Source organism: Lissotriton vulgaris, chromosome 3_1, assembly GCF_964263255.1.
Source record: "Lissotriton vulgaris chromosome 3_1, aLisVul1.2, whole genome shotgun sequence".
Classification (NCBI taxonomy): domain Eukaryota; kingdom Metazoa; phylum Chordata; class Amphibia; order Caudata; family Salamandridae; genus Lissotriton; species Lissotriton vulgaris.
This window is the reverse complement of record NC_141689.1, coordinates 1,214,176,287-1,214,191,058: the sequence shown is the minus strand read 5'-3', so window position 1 is coordinate 1,214,191,058 and position 14,772 is coordinate 1,214,176,287.

Here is a 14,772-nt window from a genome sequence, read left to right as displayed (position 1 = left end):
ATTATGGACTCTATACTAACGAATAAGACATGGTTTGGGGATTCCTGTGGTGTCTCAACAGCGGAAGAATTATCAGATATAGAGCTGACTTCCACTACTTTAGACGTGGAGCTAGAATGTATAAGTGATGTAGCTATGGTTCCCTGATCCGATGCTAGTACCCGCTCTCCCCCTGTGCTAGCATTGGTTTTAATCCCAAAATCAGCATGATGAATTTTTCACTTCGATAAGTCGGGCCTTTTCCGCCTTTTTTTATTAGGTGGGGGGCCATAAATTTTGATAGGCGTAACTTTCTTTGCCCTATTCCTTGCGGGTCTACTTTGCCTAGGGGTAGGGGTTATCAATGCCTCAGTTGTGATTGTGGCCTTAATTATGCTGGGATTAATAGGATTAGTGGGGGCATTGACAATATCCTGGGGACCAGTATCAATCGTGGGCGTACACTCTCTAAATATTAATGGAACGCTATCCTGTGAGAAAGTGCAAGCATTCTCAATTAAGGTACCCTCCATAGTAGAAGTGATCCGAACAGGTGAGTCAGTTAGTAATCTATTTTTCAGGCTTTCCACCGAGCGTCGACGCTCAGCCCGACGTTCCGCCAGGGTAGGAGTACTGGGGGTGTCCATAACAGTTTTCTTGAAATAATTGTCTAATTTCCCATTGATCAAGCTCACTGGCTTATCAGAACCAACAAGTTCCGGAGTTAAGATTTCAATAGACATAGTAGCCGATAAAATTATACCCCCGTGAACTTACTCCAATAGTCCAGAACAGTCCGATGTTCGACCAGGGGTTCTAGCCCGGTCCGGCCTCTTCTGGCCTCTGAGGGCCACAGAGGGCCCGCTCTTTGCCCGGTCTTAGCCCCGGGCTATGGCCCGCGCGCGTCCCGCATGCGCGATCACCAATGCGTTTAAATAGGAGAGTTGGGGGCGGGAAGAGACACCAGGTGCGCTGAGGTATTAAAGTGCTAGGCACCCTGGGTCTCGCAGTCCCGGCCCCGGCAGCGTCCGCGTGTGTCCCAAGGTCCTCGTGGATCAGGATGCAGGAACCAACAGTCCTTAAAAGTATTTTAAGAGCCAAGTTCAGTAAGGGTATTCCCGGTAAAGGCTGCGAGTGGCTCCCGCGAAGCGGGGGCCGCGAGCCTTAAGTAGCCGCTGGAGAGCGGAGAGCTGGGGGCGGGAAGAGACACCAGGTGCGCTGAGGTGTTAAAGGGCTAGGCACCCTGGGTCTCGCAGTCCCGGCCCCGGCAGCGTCCGCGTGTGTCCCAAGGTCCTCGTGGACCAGGATGCAGGAACCAACAGTCCATAAAAGTATTTTAAGAGCCAAGTTCAGCAAGGGTATTCCCGGTAAAGGCTGCGAGCGGCTCCCGCGAAGTGGGGGCCGCGAGCCTTAAGTAGCCACTGGAGAGCGGAGAGCTTGGGGCGGGAAGAGACACCAGGTGCGCTGAGGTGTTAAAGCGCTAGGCACCCTGGGTCTCGCAGTCCCGGCCCCGGCAGCGTCCGCGTGTGTCCCAAGGTCCTCGTGGATCAAGATGCAGGAACCAACAGTCCATAAAAGTATTTTAAGAGCCAAGTTCAGCAAGGGTATTCCCGGTAAAGGCTGCGAGCTGTCTTCAGTAGCAGTTGGAAGAACCATTTTGTCATCTCTTAAGGTTCTGCAACATGCAGGTCTGACTATGAAGGCCAATAAGTGCCAGATAGAATTCTTGAGCCTCATTGGATACTACAAGAGGCTTGTCAAGGCATATGGCACCATTGTTGCCCCTTGACAGAGCTAGCGTTTATATCAGCAGCCCAGAAAGCGATTTGCACAGAGGCATGCCAAACTGCATTTGACTCCATGAAGCAAGCCATGTGCACAGCCCCTGCACTCAGGACCCCTGACTCCTCCAAGGAGTTTATCATTCAGGCACATATCTCAGATCATGGGACAGGAGCAGTGTAATCTCAGCTAAATGAAGAGGGCTGGGCCAGCCTATGGCCTTCTTCTCCAGGAGGTTATTCCCCAGGGAACAGAGGTGGGGTGCTATAGAGAGAGAAACTTTTGCTGTGGTCTGGGCACTGAGTACCATGAGTTCACACCTTTATGGCACTCACTCCCTGATTCAGACTGACCACAGCCCCCTCAGGTGGCTCATGCAATTGAGGGATGAGAATCCAAAGTTGTTGAGGTGTTCCATTGCTGTACACGGTATAGACTTCAGGGTGGAACACAAAACAGAGGTAGATCATCCCAATGCTGAAGGTCTATCCAGGCTTTTCTGCCTAATGAAGATAACTCCCTAGAGGTTGGTTAGATCTTTTCCACTAACCTGGATGTCATACTGAGTAATCCCGTACCTCTTCCCTGGACTGACCATTTTGCAATTAATTTTAACCTCCAGTATTCACTACCCACATAGCAGGATAGAAAGAAACCAGCGAGAATAAAAATCAGGCAGTGGGATAAAATCCAAGGCACTGAATTTGAGCAGGCACTTGATAACTGCCCCCAGGTTCAGGTCCCAGATAACAATGAGGCTGCTAGCCAATTTCACAGCTGGCTAGCTAAGGGTGTAAATAAAGTAGCCCCACTGAAAGAAATTAAGCCTCGAAGAGCGCTGGCACCATCTCCATGGTACGGTCCGGAAGTGAAAAAGCTGAAAGTTCTATGCAGGAAAGCCGAACGTACTTGGAGAACGGAATATAGGGTGGAACATAAGATATCCTACAATACCGTGCTACAACAATCACCTATTACTCAGTAAAAATAGCCAAGGCTAGCAATGCTACCAAGCACTTTTCAAAAATGTTGAAGTACTATCAAAATCGCGTTAAAGCACGCACTTTAGTCCTGATTCCACTTTTTGCAACTAATTGACTAATTTTTTTCCAAAATAAGATCAATATGATTTATGATGGACTACGGAAAAACAGGCAGGGAGGCGATGACGGTCCATCTGGCACCACGGAGGATGTGCTGTTGCATTGTCAGCTGAATGTGTTTCGCCCTCTTATGCCTGTTGAAGTAAATAATTCCATAAGTGCCACCAAGTCAGGGTCACCATGGGATCCCTGTCCTCCTACTGTGATACAGCAGGTGTCCCAGACCATTAGTAAACCTCTAACTCGCACTCTCAATCAGGTGATCACTACAGGGAGTTATCTGATGGTCTGTATCAGACCCATCTTGAAAAAGCCAACACTCGACCCACTAGAGGTTAAGAACTATCGCCCCATAGCGTGCTAACCAATGGCTGCTAAAATCCTCGAGAGTGCAATTAACCAGGAGCCGACTTCTTATCTAGTCAGCAACAACCTGCTGGATTGCAGTCATCATGGTTTCGGGTCAGGTCACTCGACCAAGACGGTGCTAGTTATGGCAATGGAGGAGATCTGTAGACAGGTGGATGGGGGGGGAAAGCGATCCTCCTTGACCTATCAGCAGCATTCAACACCGTGAATCACATGGTGTTGGTGCTAAGGCTGAAGGCGGTGGGGATTGGGGAGGTGGCTCTTTCCCTCCTCTCCTCCTTCCTAGTAGATAGGGACCAAACTCTACACTGGGAGCGTCTGCAGTCAGAAACCTTACATCTGCTATGTGGAGTCACACAGGGCTTGGCACTGTCACCAATGCTCTTTAATATCTATGTGACCTGTTTAGCCAGTCTCATTAGGCAGCATGGGTTCTCGTTGGTGTCTTACGCCGACAATACTCAAACCATCATCTCAGTATCAAAACAGTCGGAGCAGGTAGCTGCTAGATTCCATGCGTCTCTGAGGTACATCATGAGCTGTATGAGCAATCATTTCCTTAAGATCAACACGGATAAGACTGAGGTCATGGAGTATGGTGGTGGTCCGTCCCTGTGTGATCACACTTGGTGGCCGGTAGAGGCCGGCACGTGCCAATTCCATCCACGAAAGTTAAGAACCTGGGGATTATCTTTGACGATCAACTGGGGTTCTCTGCTCAGATCAACCATGTAACCTCCACTTGCTTCTACATTTTGAAGCTACTACAGAAGGTGTTTCCTTATATTCCTCAGGAGCTTAAAAAAAACTGTTGTTGTGGCCTTAGTCTTATCCAGATTAGATTACTGCAATGCACTTTTCGTGGGTATTGACAAGGCACAGAAGACCAAACTGCAGTCAATACAAAATGCAGCTGCATGAATACTCGTGAATATTCCAAAAGGTCACCCCACTTCTGTGGCTATTAAGTCATTACATTGGCTTCCAATACAGCAATGCATGGACTTTAAGGCCTTGTGCATAGGACTCTAAATGGTGGAGGGGATTCCGATTTGCGAAAAATCTTTCAGTGGTATATCCCCAACAGAAGTCTCAGATCGGCTAACTCTGGCCTCATTTGTATCACTAAAGTCTGCAAAGTCAGATGGGGGGTTAAGCCTGTCACATTGTGCAGCTATGTTGTGGAACCAATTGCCCATGACACTCAGACTTCAACCAAGCATGACTGTTTTTAGGAAGCAAATAAAAACTTGGCTGTTTCCGGGGTCTTAACTGATTAGTTTTAATACTCTTAGATCTCTTTTCTCACTCTTAGCGCCAAGACGCCTCAGCAATTGAGCACTCTATAAACTGTAATCCTATCCTATCCTATCCCCAGTTTTAGCGGGGGTGCGAGGAGGCAGGGTACGTGTTAGACCTGTCATCCTTAGGGTGGTCTTCCCCATACTTTTTGCCTGCTTACCTCCACTTTTGCTGTTTATTTTTGTTTGCCTTATTACTCTGACCAATGTACCACTGCTAACCAGTGCTAAAGTACATGGGCATCTCCCCTAAACAGGATGACATTGGTATATACCTGATTGGCATATTTAGGTTACCTGTAAGTCCCTTGTAAAATAATATACCATAGACCCAGAGACAGCGCTCTGAATGCTACTAGTGGGTCTGTAGCACTGGTTGCGCCACCCGCACAAGTAGCCTTTCAAACCTGTCTCATTCCTGCTATTGCAGGGCCTGTGTGTGCAGGTCACTGCCACTTCAACATGGCATTTAAAACCACTTGTAATGCCTGAAACTCCCCTTTATATTACCTATAAGACGCCCATAAGGTAGGCCCTAGGTAACCCTAAGAGCAGAGTGCTATGTAACTAAAAGGTGGAAATGTTATGTTATGTTATGTTATGTTATGTTATGTTATGTTATGTTATGTTATGTTATGTTATGTTATGTTATGTTATGTTATGTTATGTTAATTGGGGTGCTTCTATAGCGCACGGCTACTCCGAGGAGTGTCCCGGCGCTGTCGGAGCCTCACAGGTCAAAAAGGGGAAAACAAAAACAGGCGGCGCAGGCAGCATGAGGAGAGGACAGAGTGAAAGAGCTTATTGCTGAAACAGACAGGTTTTCAAATCCTTCCTGAATGCCAAAAGATTGGAACAGGATCTGAGCGCGAGAGAAAGATCGTTCCACAGCAGGGGCGCACGATGTTTAAAGGAGCGTCCGCCGAGGCGAGCCCGATGTATCTTAGGGGTGACTGCCCTAGCTTGTGCCTTTAAGTTTTACATGTCCTGATAGTGACAATGTTTCTCTACTGTGAGGCCTACTTCTTTCATAGGCTAGCATTGGGAATACCTTAAAACACTTTTACGCTGTTATTCTTGATTAGAAAGGAGTAGCTAAATCATGTTTCATATCTTAAAACATGCAATGATAAATCCTCTTTAGGTGTAAAGTTGGATTTAACATTAGTATTTTAGAAATTCCACTTTTAGAAAGTGGACTTTTCACTGCTCTTAACTTGGCTTTGTGTGCCTGCAGCCTGTTTCCAACAAATGTCTGGCTGTGTGACAGCTACACTTTGTGCATTTCCTCTAGACAGCCACAAACACAGGAAGGGTAAGTGTGACAGAGGATTTATCTTCATTCATCTGCATTCTGATGGCCTTCGTAGGCAGAAAGTGGGAGCTGACACCTACATGTGAATCGGCTGTGTTCTGCCCCACATAAAGGGCTGATTATCCCCCCTCAGAAAGCCTAGCACAGAGTTGGGATGAAAGGGGACCTGTGCACTTCAAGGAGCTGCTTTGAAGTCACCCCCAGTTCATAGGCACATTTTGCTATAAGTACTGGGGCTCCAACCCTACCAAATCAGTACACTACTGGACCTGGGATGAGCTCTGCATGGAGTAAGGACTGTTGTACTACAAGGATTTCCACTCTGACTGACTGATTGTTCTAAGGTACTCCTTCACTGCTTTGCTGATCTGCCCCTGCTGCCTGCTGATCTCTGCCCTGCTGAGGACAAGAAGTGAACACAGCTCACTTGAACCCAGAGTTACTCAAAGGGCTTTCTGGTTTGCTTCCTTTTCCCTGAAGTCTCAGGATCATAAAAGACTTCCTACAAGTTTGCTGGTGCTACTGGATTGTACCACCTGTGAGTCCTAATCTTGTATGAGGCGCCCCCTCCAGAACTGGCAGTGGGTTCTGCAGTAGTTCTGAACCAACACCGTGCCTTTGATGCAGTGCTGATTCAAAGATATCACTGCCTGGTTCATTGCTGACGCAGCGCCAATCCGAGGTCATGACTGTGAGGCTTGATTCGACTTATGGACCAGATTGTATGAATCGGAACCGATGCATCATACTCCAGACGACGACGCTTTGCTACATCCAAGGCACTTTGTCAGTAAGACCTGTGCTGAGCCCTGTAGCCGGCCTGCCCTAAATCGTGGTCAGCCTGAACCTTGGATTTATGCTTGTCTAGCATGACCTCAAGTAACCTTTTAGCGCTATAGATTTCTCAGCACTATTTATGGTGTATTCTTAAAAAATGCACCACTCCAGTTCTACTTATTGGATTGTTGTCATTTTGGTCTTGTTTTACTCAGATAAATATTCTCTATTTTTCTAAAACAGTGTGGAGCCTTTTTGCAGTGTTTTTATTATGTTACTGTGTGTATGTGTGTGTTGCATAAATACTTTTCACATTGCCCCTTTAGTAAGCCTGTCTGCTCTGTTCCAAGCTACCAGAGGGTGAGCACAGGTTATCTTTTAGTGTGTATCTAGCTTACCATGACTAGGATGGCTGTCCCTGCTTGGACGGAGTGCATACTTCTGCCTAATAGAGACCCAATTTCTAACAATCAGCATACGTAAGTAGTATACAGGTTCACCTTCTTCCTTTAGCAATAGCTATTCGATTTCCGTTCAAATATTTTCTGTGATTTTTGTCATGTTAAATACATCAGGAGTGCATGCAATGTGTAAATGGGAAGCACAATTATTCAATCAGTAGTTCATCATCTATATCTTCATTCATTTAATGAACTCTGAGGAGGCCATTTACTAAATGTTCATGGCTTTAATTTGGTGCCAAGTGGTGCAAATCATTGAGCCAATTTACCAATCAGTTAAAAGGCCTAAGGGTGCAGTGCAAAATTGTGCAGCATGTTGTGATCACTTGCACAACTGTTTGAAAATCTAGCCCTAAATACTGAAACACTGAACATCTTTTTCAGAAAAAAAACCTCTCCAAGTTAGACAGGTCACAATTTTGTGGTTGAAATATCAACCTGCAACATTATTGAGTACACACTATTGACTACTGCTACATTGTCATGTGGATTTGGAGTTTACAACAGTAAACACACATCAATACTGTGGATTTGATATTGTAGCAGGTCAAATTAGTGCAATTGATATTGTGGCTATTAAAACAAGCATTGACAAGCCAACAGATTTGACTTTTGTATGATGGTGTATGCAGACATGTACGCAGGCACACTATATCCAAGCACACATTAACACAGCTCCCAAGTTACAACTACATCCCTTGTCATTACTATTGAGATGAATCCCATCTCCAAGACAGGAACAAAACAGGAGTCCTGAAAATGCAAACCCCGCCAACCATACAGTGCAGTAAAAGGGCGGGCATTGCCAGCTTTATCCTGTTTGGTTTCCTGTCTACCTGGGAGCCTCAGTTGCCTAAGGCAGTAATGAGCCACAATAAAAGGCACTTCTCTGGTTATTAAGTATGTTGATGCATAAGGTCTATTACAGCTGCACAGCAGAGCATCACTATGCAAAAATGCAATCAAACAATCCAGGGCTCTAAGTGGGATGAAAAAACAGGGGGGTCTCTTAATTGGCGTGGCTGATGTAATTAAGGGTGTGGCTTAAAACAGGTAAGCTGAACATCTGGGAATAGTACAGTGTGCTGCCTGAATGGTATTTTGTTGCTTCTATCATTGTATCCAGATATAAAATACAGCAAGGAGCATTAGACCTACAACAAGCCAGGACTATTGGTTTTATCAATGGTTGTTAGTTGCACAAGATAAATAAACAACACAAACATTACCTCAAAGGCAGTGAAGGGTGGCACTGCTGCAGAGTTAAGATATATTTTTTTTATCCTGCGAGTGAGGGCAAAAATGGAGAGCCCTATAAGGGACACGTCTCAGCACCTGCTTTTTATAACTGCTGGTGCTGAGTACCTGCAGGACCCGGCCCACTTAAAGCACTGGAACAATCTCAGCAGCCTAAAAAGTCGGAGTGTGGAGTTTGATAAATATATCCTTGTGCACACTTATAAAAACACTCCTTGTAAATGCATAGTATTTGTAAAGCGCAAACAATTACCCTAAGGTATCAAGACGCTGGGGACCGTTCGGAAGATTAAGCAAGCTATTGCCCAGAGTCACATGGTGCTGGGCTGATCAGCCACCAGCGTCGGGGATCGAACCCTGAGACCCCGGTTTCTGTAACCAGTCACCCTGGCCGCTGCGCCGCACCTCTTCCACCTGTAACCATTAAAACATATCAAATTAGGTATGCTTCTTAAAAAACACAACTGGGTTTCACATGCTGCAACCCCTTTTCTCATGCATACCAGCAAGAGCCCCAAATGGCAGTAAAAAGTACTGCAGGAACATATTAGTGGGATAATCTTCCTGTAGTTTCACTCAAATTACAAACAACAGAGACTAGCTGTACTTATTGTCAAAGACCTTGCAACAGCTGCTATTTCGAAAAGTGGAACACCATTGAGGTTGAAGTTTTTCTGCTGCTAGTAATTATAGTTATTTTCCTCTCACAGGTCGTTTGAATGGGGATATTGGTGAAAAGTTAAGGGTGGTAACACGGACAAAAGTAACTCAGTCAGTCAGTCAGTCAAAACTCTTTATTTCGATTAGTTAAAATCATAAAAGAAGCAGCAGTGCATACATACATTGTACATAAAATAGATACAAATATATATACAAGTAAAAAAAGGCATATATTTACAGACATTCATGTATGTACACTATTTATAATTCATGATTCATCCAAAACAGTTGGTCAGCAAATGTCCCCGCCTGGCCTAAAAACTACTATTTAAAATACAATAAAAATTGTAATACCATCGTTTCCATGATTATAAGGACAAAAACTTAATTCATGCATATTGTTCTTTTATTCTTCACTCTCGCTGCAGCCACCAGAAAACTTGCTACACTGAAGATAACCCGCACACTGTTGCAAATATAACAGTGCAGGCCTCACCTGTAGAAACCCTGCTTCTCGTAATATAGGCAGCAAGAACTGTTTACGTGCCTCAGAAATGTTTTCACAAAACATGATTAGATGGAGGGTGTCTTGTGTCAAGAAGTTATCACATGAACATGGTGAGGAATCAGCTGGTTTACCCCATTGCTGGAAATCTCCTAAAACGAAGTGAATTAGAATGAATCTAAATCTTATCAACAGATAGCGATGGAACGGCTTAGTGACTATCTTGAGGTAGGGTTCAATGGAAGGCGAGGTCTGTAAGGCATAAATGCTTCTTACTCCTGATTTTTTGAGCTCCACCTCCTCCCTGTCTGCCTCCACCATGATCCGGAAATTGTGTTTAATCCACCCCAAATCCTCTTTCTTAATTCCCTCTGGGGCTGTGAACAAGTCAGGACGTCCCAGCCTGACACACGCCGCTCTAACGTGTGCCAGCCATGGGATTCTGTCTGCCTTGTCGAGGGCCAAGCAGTCTTTAAGGATAAGGTGATTGAGCGTGATGTCCTCATTGAGCCACGTCTTTGCCCAACAGATCAGTGGGGCTGCTTTTAGATAGTCTGTGATGTAACCCACACCTAATTCACAATGTACCGCCAAGGTCGACGACGACTGAGGTACCGCCAGCAGGGATCTAAGGAACTTGTTTTCTATTATTTGTATTTTGCCCACAGGTCCATATCCCCATATCGACGCCCCATAAGAGGCAATCGCGCAACACTTGGACTTGTATATTTTAAGCATAACTTCCAAGGGTTTAGCTCCCAGCCTTTTAGCAAAACTAAGGAGGGCTGTTGTAGATCTTGCCACTATGTTGCTTTTATGTTTCTGCTTGGGACCCCAATTACCTTTCTCGTCGAATAAGACACCCAAATAAGTAAATACTGGGACCCCAAATCCTCTTTCTTAATTCCCTCTGGGGCTGTGAACAATTCAGGACGTCCCAGCCTTACACACGCTGCTCTAACGTATGTCAGCCATGGGATTCTGTCTGCCTTGTCGAGGGCCAAGCAGTCTTTAAGGATAAGGTGATTGAGCGTGATGTCCTCATTGAGCCACGTCTTTGCCCAACAGATCAGTGGGGCTGCTTTTAGATAGTCTGTGATGTAACCCACACCTAATTCACAATGTACCGCCAAGGTCGACGACGACTGAGGTACCGCCAGCAGGGATCTAAGGAACTTGTTTTCTATTATTTGTATTTTGCCCACAGGTCCATATCCCCATATCGACGCCCCATAAGAGGCAATCGCGCAACACTTGGACTTGTATATTTTAAGCATAACTTCCAAGGGTTTAGCTCCCAGCCTTTTAGCAAAACTAACGAGGGCTGTTGTAGATCTTGCCACTATGTTGCTTTTATGTTTCTGCTGGGGACCCCAATTACCTTTCTCATCGAATAAGACACCCAAATATGTAAATACTGGGATCCTAGAAACTTCCGCACCCAGGCATTTGAATGTTTTAACCTTACTGATCTTCCTGCGGGCCCCTACGATCATTATGTGGGATTTATTACTGTTTACTTTTAGATCGAGGGACTCCATAAATACCCTGAAATTGTCCAGCAGCCTCTGTAGACCCAGACCAGTGCGAGCGATAAGTACAGCATCATCCACGTACAAGAGGACCGGGATACCCGTTCCTCCTGCACATGGAATGTCCGCCTTGGCCCCAGACAGAGATTTTTCCAGGCCATTTATATTAATCGTAAAAAGGAGGGGGGCCAGAATGCAGCCTTGTCTGACTCCCCGTCTAGAACTGAATTGGCCCGTGCACCTGCCATCGTGCGTGACCCTAACGGCTGCCGCTAGGTCCTGGTGGAGGACGGTAAGAAAGTGAACTAACGCTGCATCTATGCCCATATCCAACAAAATACGCCATATTTTGGAGCGGTTCCCCAGATCAAAGGCTGATGATAAATCCATGAACCCAAGATATAGAAAGCCCTCTTTTGCCACCGTGTATTAGTTAATCAAAAGGTATAAATGTAGGCATTGGTCCATGGTTCTCCTGTGTTGCCTGAAGCCGTACTGAAGATTCGAGAGCATCCCCCTGCCATTCATCCAATCCCCTAGTTTCTGAAGGATGACTCTGCCCGTGATCTTAATGGCAGAGGCTAACAGGGAGATTGGCCTCTAGCAGGCGGGGTCCCCTCGACTCCCCTTTTTAAAGATGGGCACAATAATGGAGGAACCCCAAGAAGGGGGGAAACCCACTAGGGCTGCTGCATTGAATACATTGGTTAAAATCTTTGCCCAAAAATTAGGGTACATAATGTAAAGGTCAGCAGGCACCCCATCGGGGCCTGGGGCCTTATTTTTAGATGTATCACGAATAGCCCTTTCTACTTCCACCAGTTCAAATTTAATAGGGTTTTTAAGACAACTCATGGTAGGTAGTTCTGATGTTGACTCATGGGTCTCGTTGTCCCCATAAATATTCTTAAAATGCTGGAGCCAGACATCATCCGGGATTACGCAATCAGTGTCTAGATTGTCGCTTTCCGTGAAGAATGGCTGGTTTATTATGGCCCAAAACTTTCTGCTGTCCTTTAATACATTGATAGCCTGCAAATTATCCCAAGCCTCCTCTTTAATTTTCTGTTTCCGCACGGAGATTGCTAATTTATACTCCTTGCGGAGAGAGGAAACCAAAGCCCTATCCCTTGGGCTCCTCTTGAGGGCCTCAAGGAGGGCCTCGTGAGCTTTTGTACAAGAGGAGTCAAACCATCTCTGTGCTTTCTTACGGTGTGTCCTACTCCCCTTGTGTAGGTTTCCAGCAATTTGCTTGCAGATTGCTGTAAAGGAGGTTATAATTCCCGTACCCACGGTATTGCCGTCCAGGTAGATACCAATGTTGGACTCAGTCTTGGCCATCAGTTCATCAAAAAAGGCCTCCGGGACTATATTGTCCCACTTTATCCGTCTGCCTTGATCTTTTGTGGAAAAATCTCGTGGTGCCTCCCTTCCTGGAGCCGTGATGACAATATAGGCGCCCACATCAACTTCTAGTACAAGTGGGTTATGGTCACTAAATGGTGACATCACTACACTGTAAACCAGGGTCTTAGTCAAAAGTAAGGGGGATAAGAAGATGTAGTCGATGACAGAATTAACCCCCCTCCTTATAAAAGTGGGGGCATTCTCACTACCACTTTCCCTGACTGGTTCTAATAAATTCAAATTGGAAAGTAATTCCTCAAGGGCCTCACCCTGTTTACCATGTTCGAAATGGGGTGCCCTCCCATTTGTGTGCCCATCTAAATCATCACCATAGCAATCCCACTTACAAGGGTGTATATTAAAATCTCCCATGAGAAACATCTCTACTGAAAAAGAGTTATTAACCTTGTAGACTGACATAAATTGTTCTAACATGTTAAAATGTTCAAGGCCATCCATGGCATTATACAAATTTATCAAAAGATATTGCTTATTGGGCATAGACCATTCTACAATGAGAAAGTTATCTGACTCCCCATTGAGTTTTCTAAATGTCCCAGCAAGATTTAGGGAAACAAGGAAGAGTAAACCACCCTTAGACCTCCCCACAGTCCCTCGGATCGCAGAGATGGTAAAGCTCTGGTAACCATCTAGATTAAAACTAGAGTCTGAGTCCCAGGTTTCCTGGAATGCCAAGATATCAAAATGTTTTATAAATTGCAACCAAATGGGGTCAGTACTTTTAGATCTGATACCTGCCACATTTTAGCTTAAAATTTTGCATGGGACTGTCTGTGAGTCAGCTGGATGGATTACACCGTCTATCACAGTCCCCTGACTTAAGGTTTCATGGCCCAGTCAATCATTGCACTCGATCTGGATAGGGGTGAGAATCGATTACAAAGCTGTACCTCTCCCCTTTGTTGCGTGTTTGTCGGGGATGCTGGCAGTATGGTCATGGGCTCAGTGTCCCCTCCCGAGAGGACCCCTGAGCAGAACCCATCTGTGCACTCAACCTGGCCTGGTATGTTAGGGTGCTTATGTTGCTCGGTCTGGTGTACGGTCGATTATGTGGGTATGGATATCTGTAAACCCTAGGTGGTGGATAAAAAACCCCCAAAGGAAGAGGTCTGATACCTTTATTAACAAGATCTGAGCCGTCCCAGAATAGTCTTTCCACACAGTTCCTGGTTTTAAAGTTCACCACCACACAGTCCCCTGGGATGTTCTTAGGACGATGCCCCACCCAACGAACCCTCCTTTCCATGGTAATTGCACTTGCCACATTAGCTTCACCTGAACTAAACTGGTCACACCACTGTCTAGCTAAATTCATCAAATCAGCGGTTGTCTCCCATGTACCCCCCCTAACCGGCGGAACCCCAGTAAATACAGCCACCAAAGGGGCTGCTTCTGGTGGGAGCTCCAGGGTGTAGCCAGGCTGTCGAGGGTGTCTACTATTAGCATTAGCCCGACTGCCCCAATCATTTACTTCAGGCGTAGGATTCCCTGTCCCAACCCTTGCACTTCGCTGCCCTACAGTTCTGCCAGTCCTTTCCAAGTTAGGGGGCCGACAGGATATGGGGTTAGTGTTATCGACTGTAGGCAGGTTATTAGCTGGTGCATCTGGTTGAATCAAACCTCCCTTTACCCCCCTGTTTTGTTTAAACAACACATCAATTTTCTCACATTTGGAGAGGAGCCCCGCCACACAAGTATTTAAAGTATCCACAATGGCTTTAGCTACAGATACAAGTGCAGGTTCCAGACTTGTAATAAATAGGTCCTCAATAATTTTGCCAATTTGGCTTTCGAAGCGAGGGTCTAATCTATTAGTGTGACCCAAGTCTTTTTTCGCCCTGCCCAATGTACTTAGTGGCTTTCTCTTCTTATGCAACTTGTGTAGGGTAAAAATGGGCGTAGGAGGTATAGGTGTAGGGTGGGTCAAGGCATCTTGTGGAGTTGGTGGTGCATTGTGAATTAAGTTCACTTCCCGATTGGTAATCACAACGTTTGGTTCCAGTGGTTTCTCGCTACTATACTCTGGTGTCAGGACTGGGTCAATCTCCTCTGCATTCAGGCCCAGTTCTTTCTCCACATTAGCAATTTATTTGGTCAACACCCCCACTGCTGAGGTTAAGTACGAAATAATAGATGCAGATTTCCTGGGGTGTATTGCTTTTGACCCAACATCATCTCTGGCACATACCTTTTTCCTTTTGCCCATGATAGAGGTTGGGGGGGGGGGCAGCCCAGGCCTCTTTTGGCCCCTGACGGCCACAGACGGGCCGCCCTCTTCCCGGCCACAGACGGCCCGCCCTCTG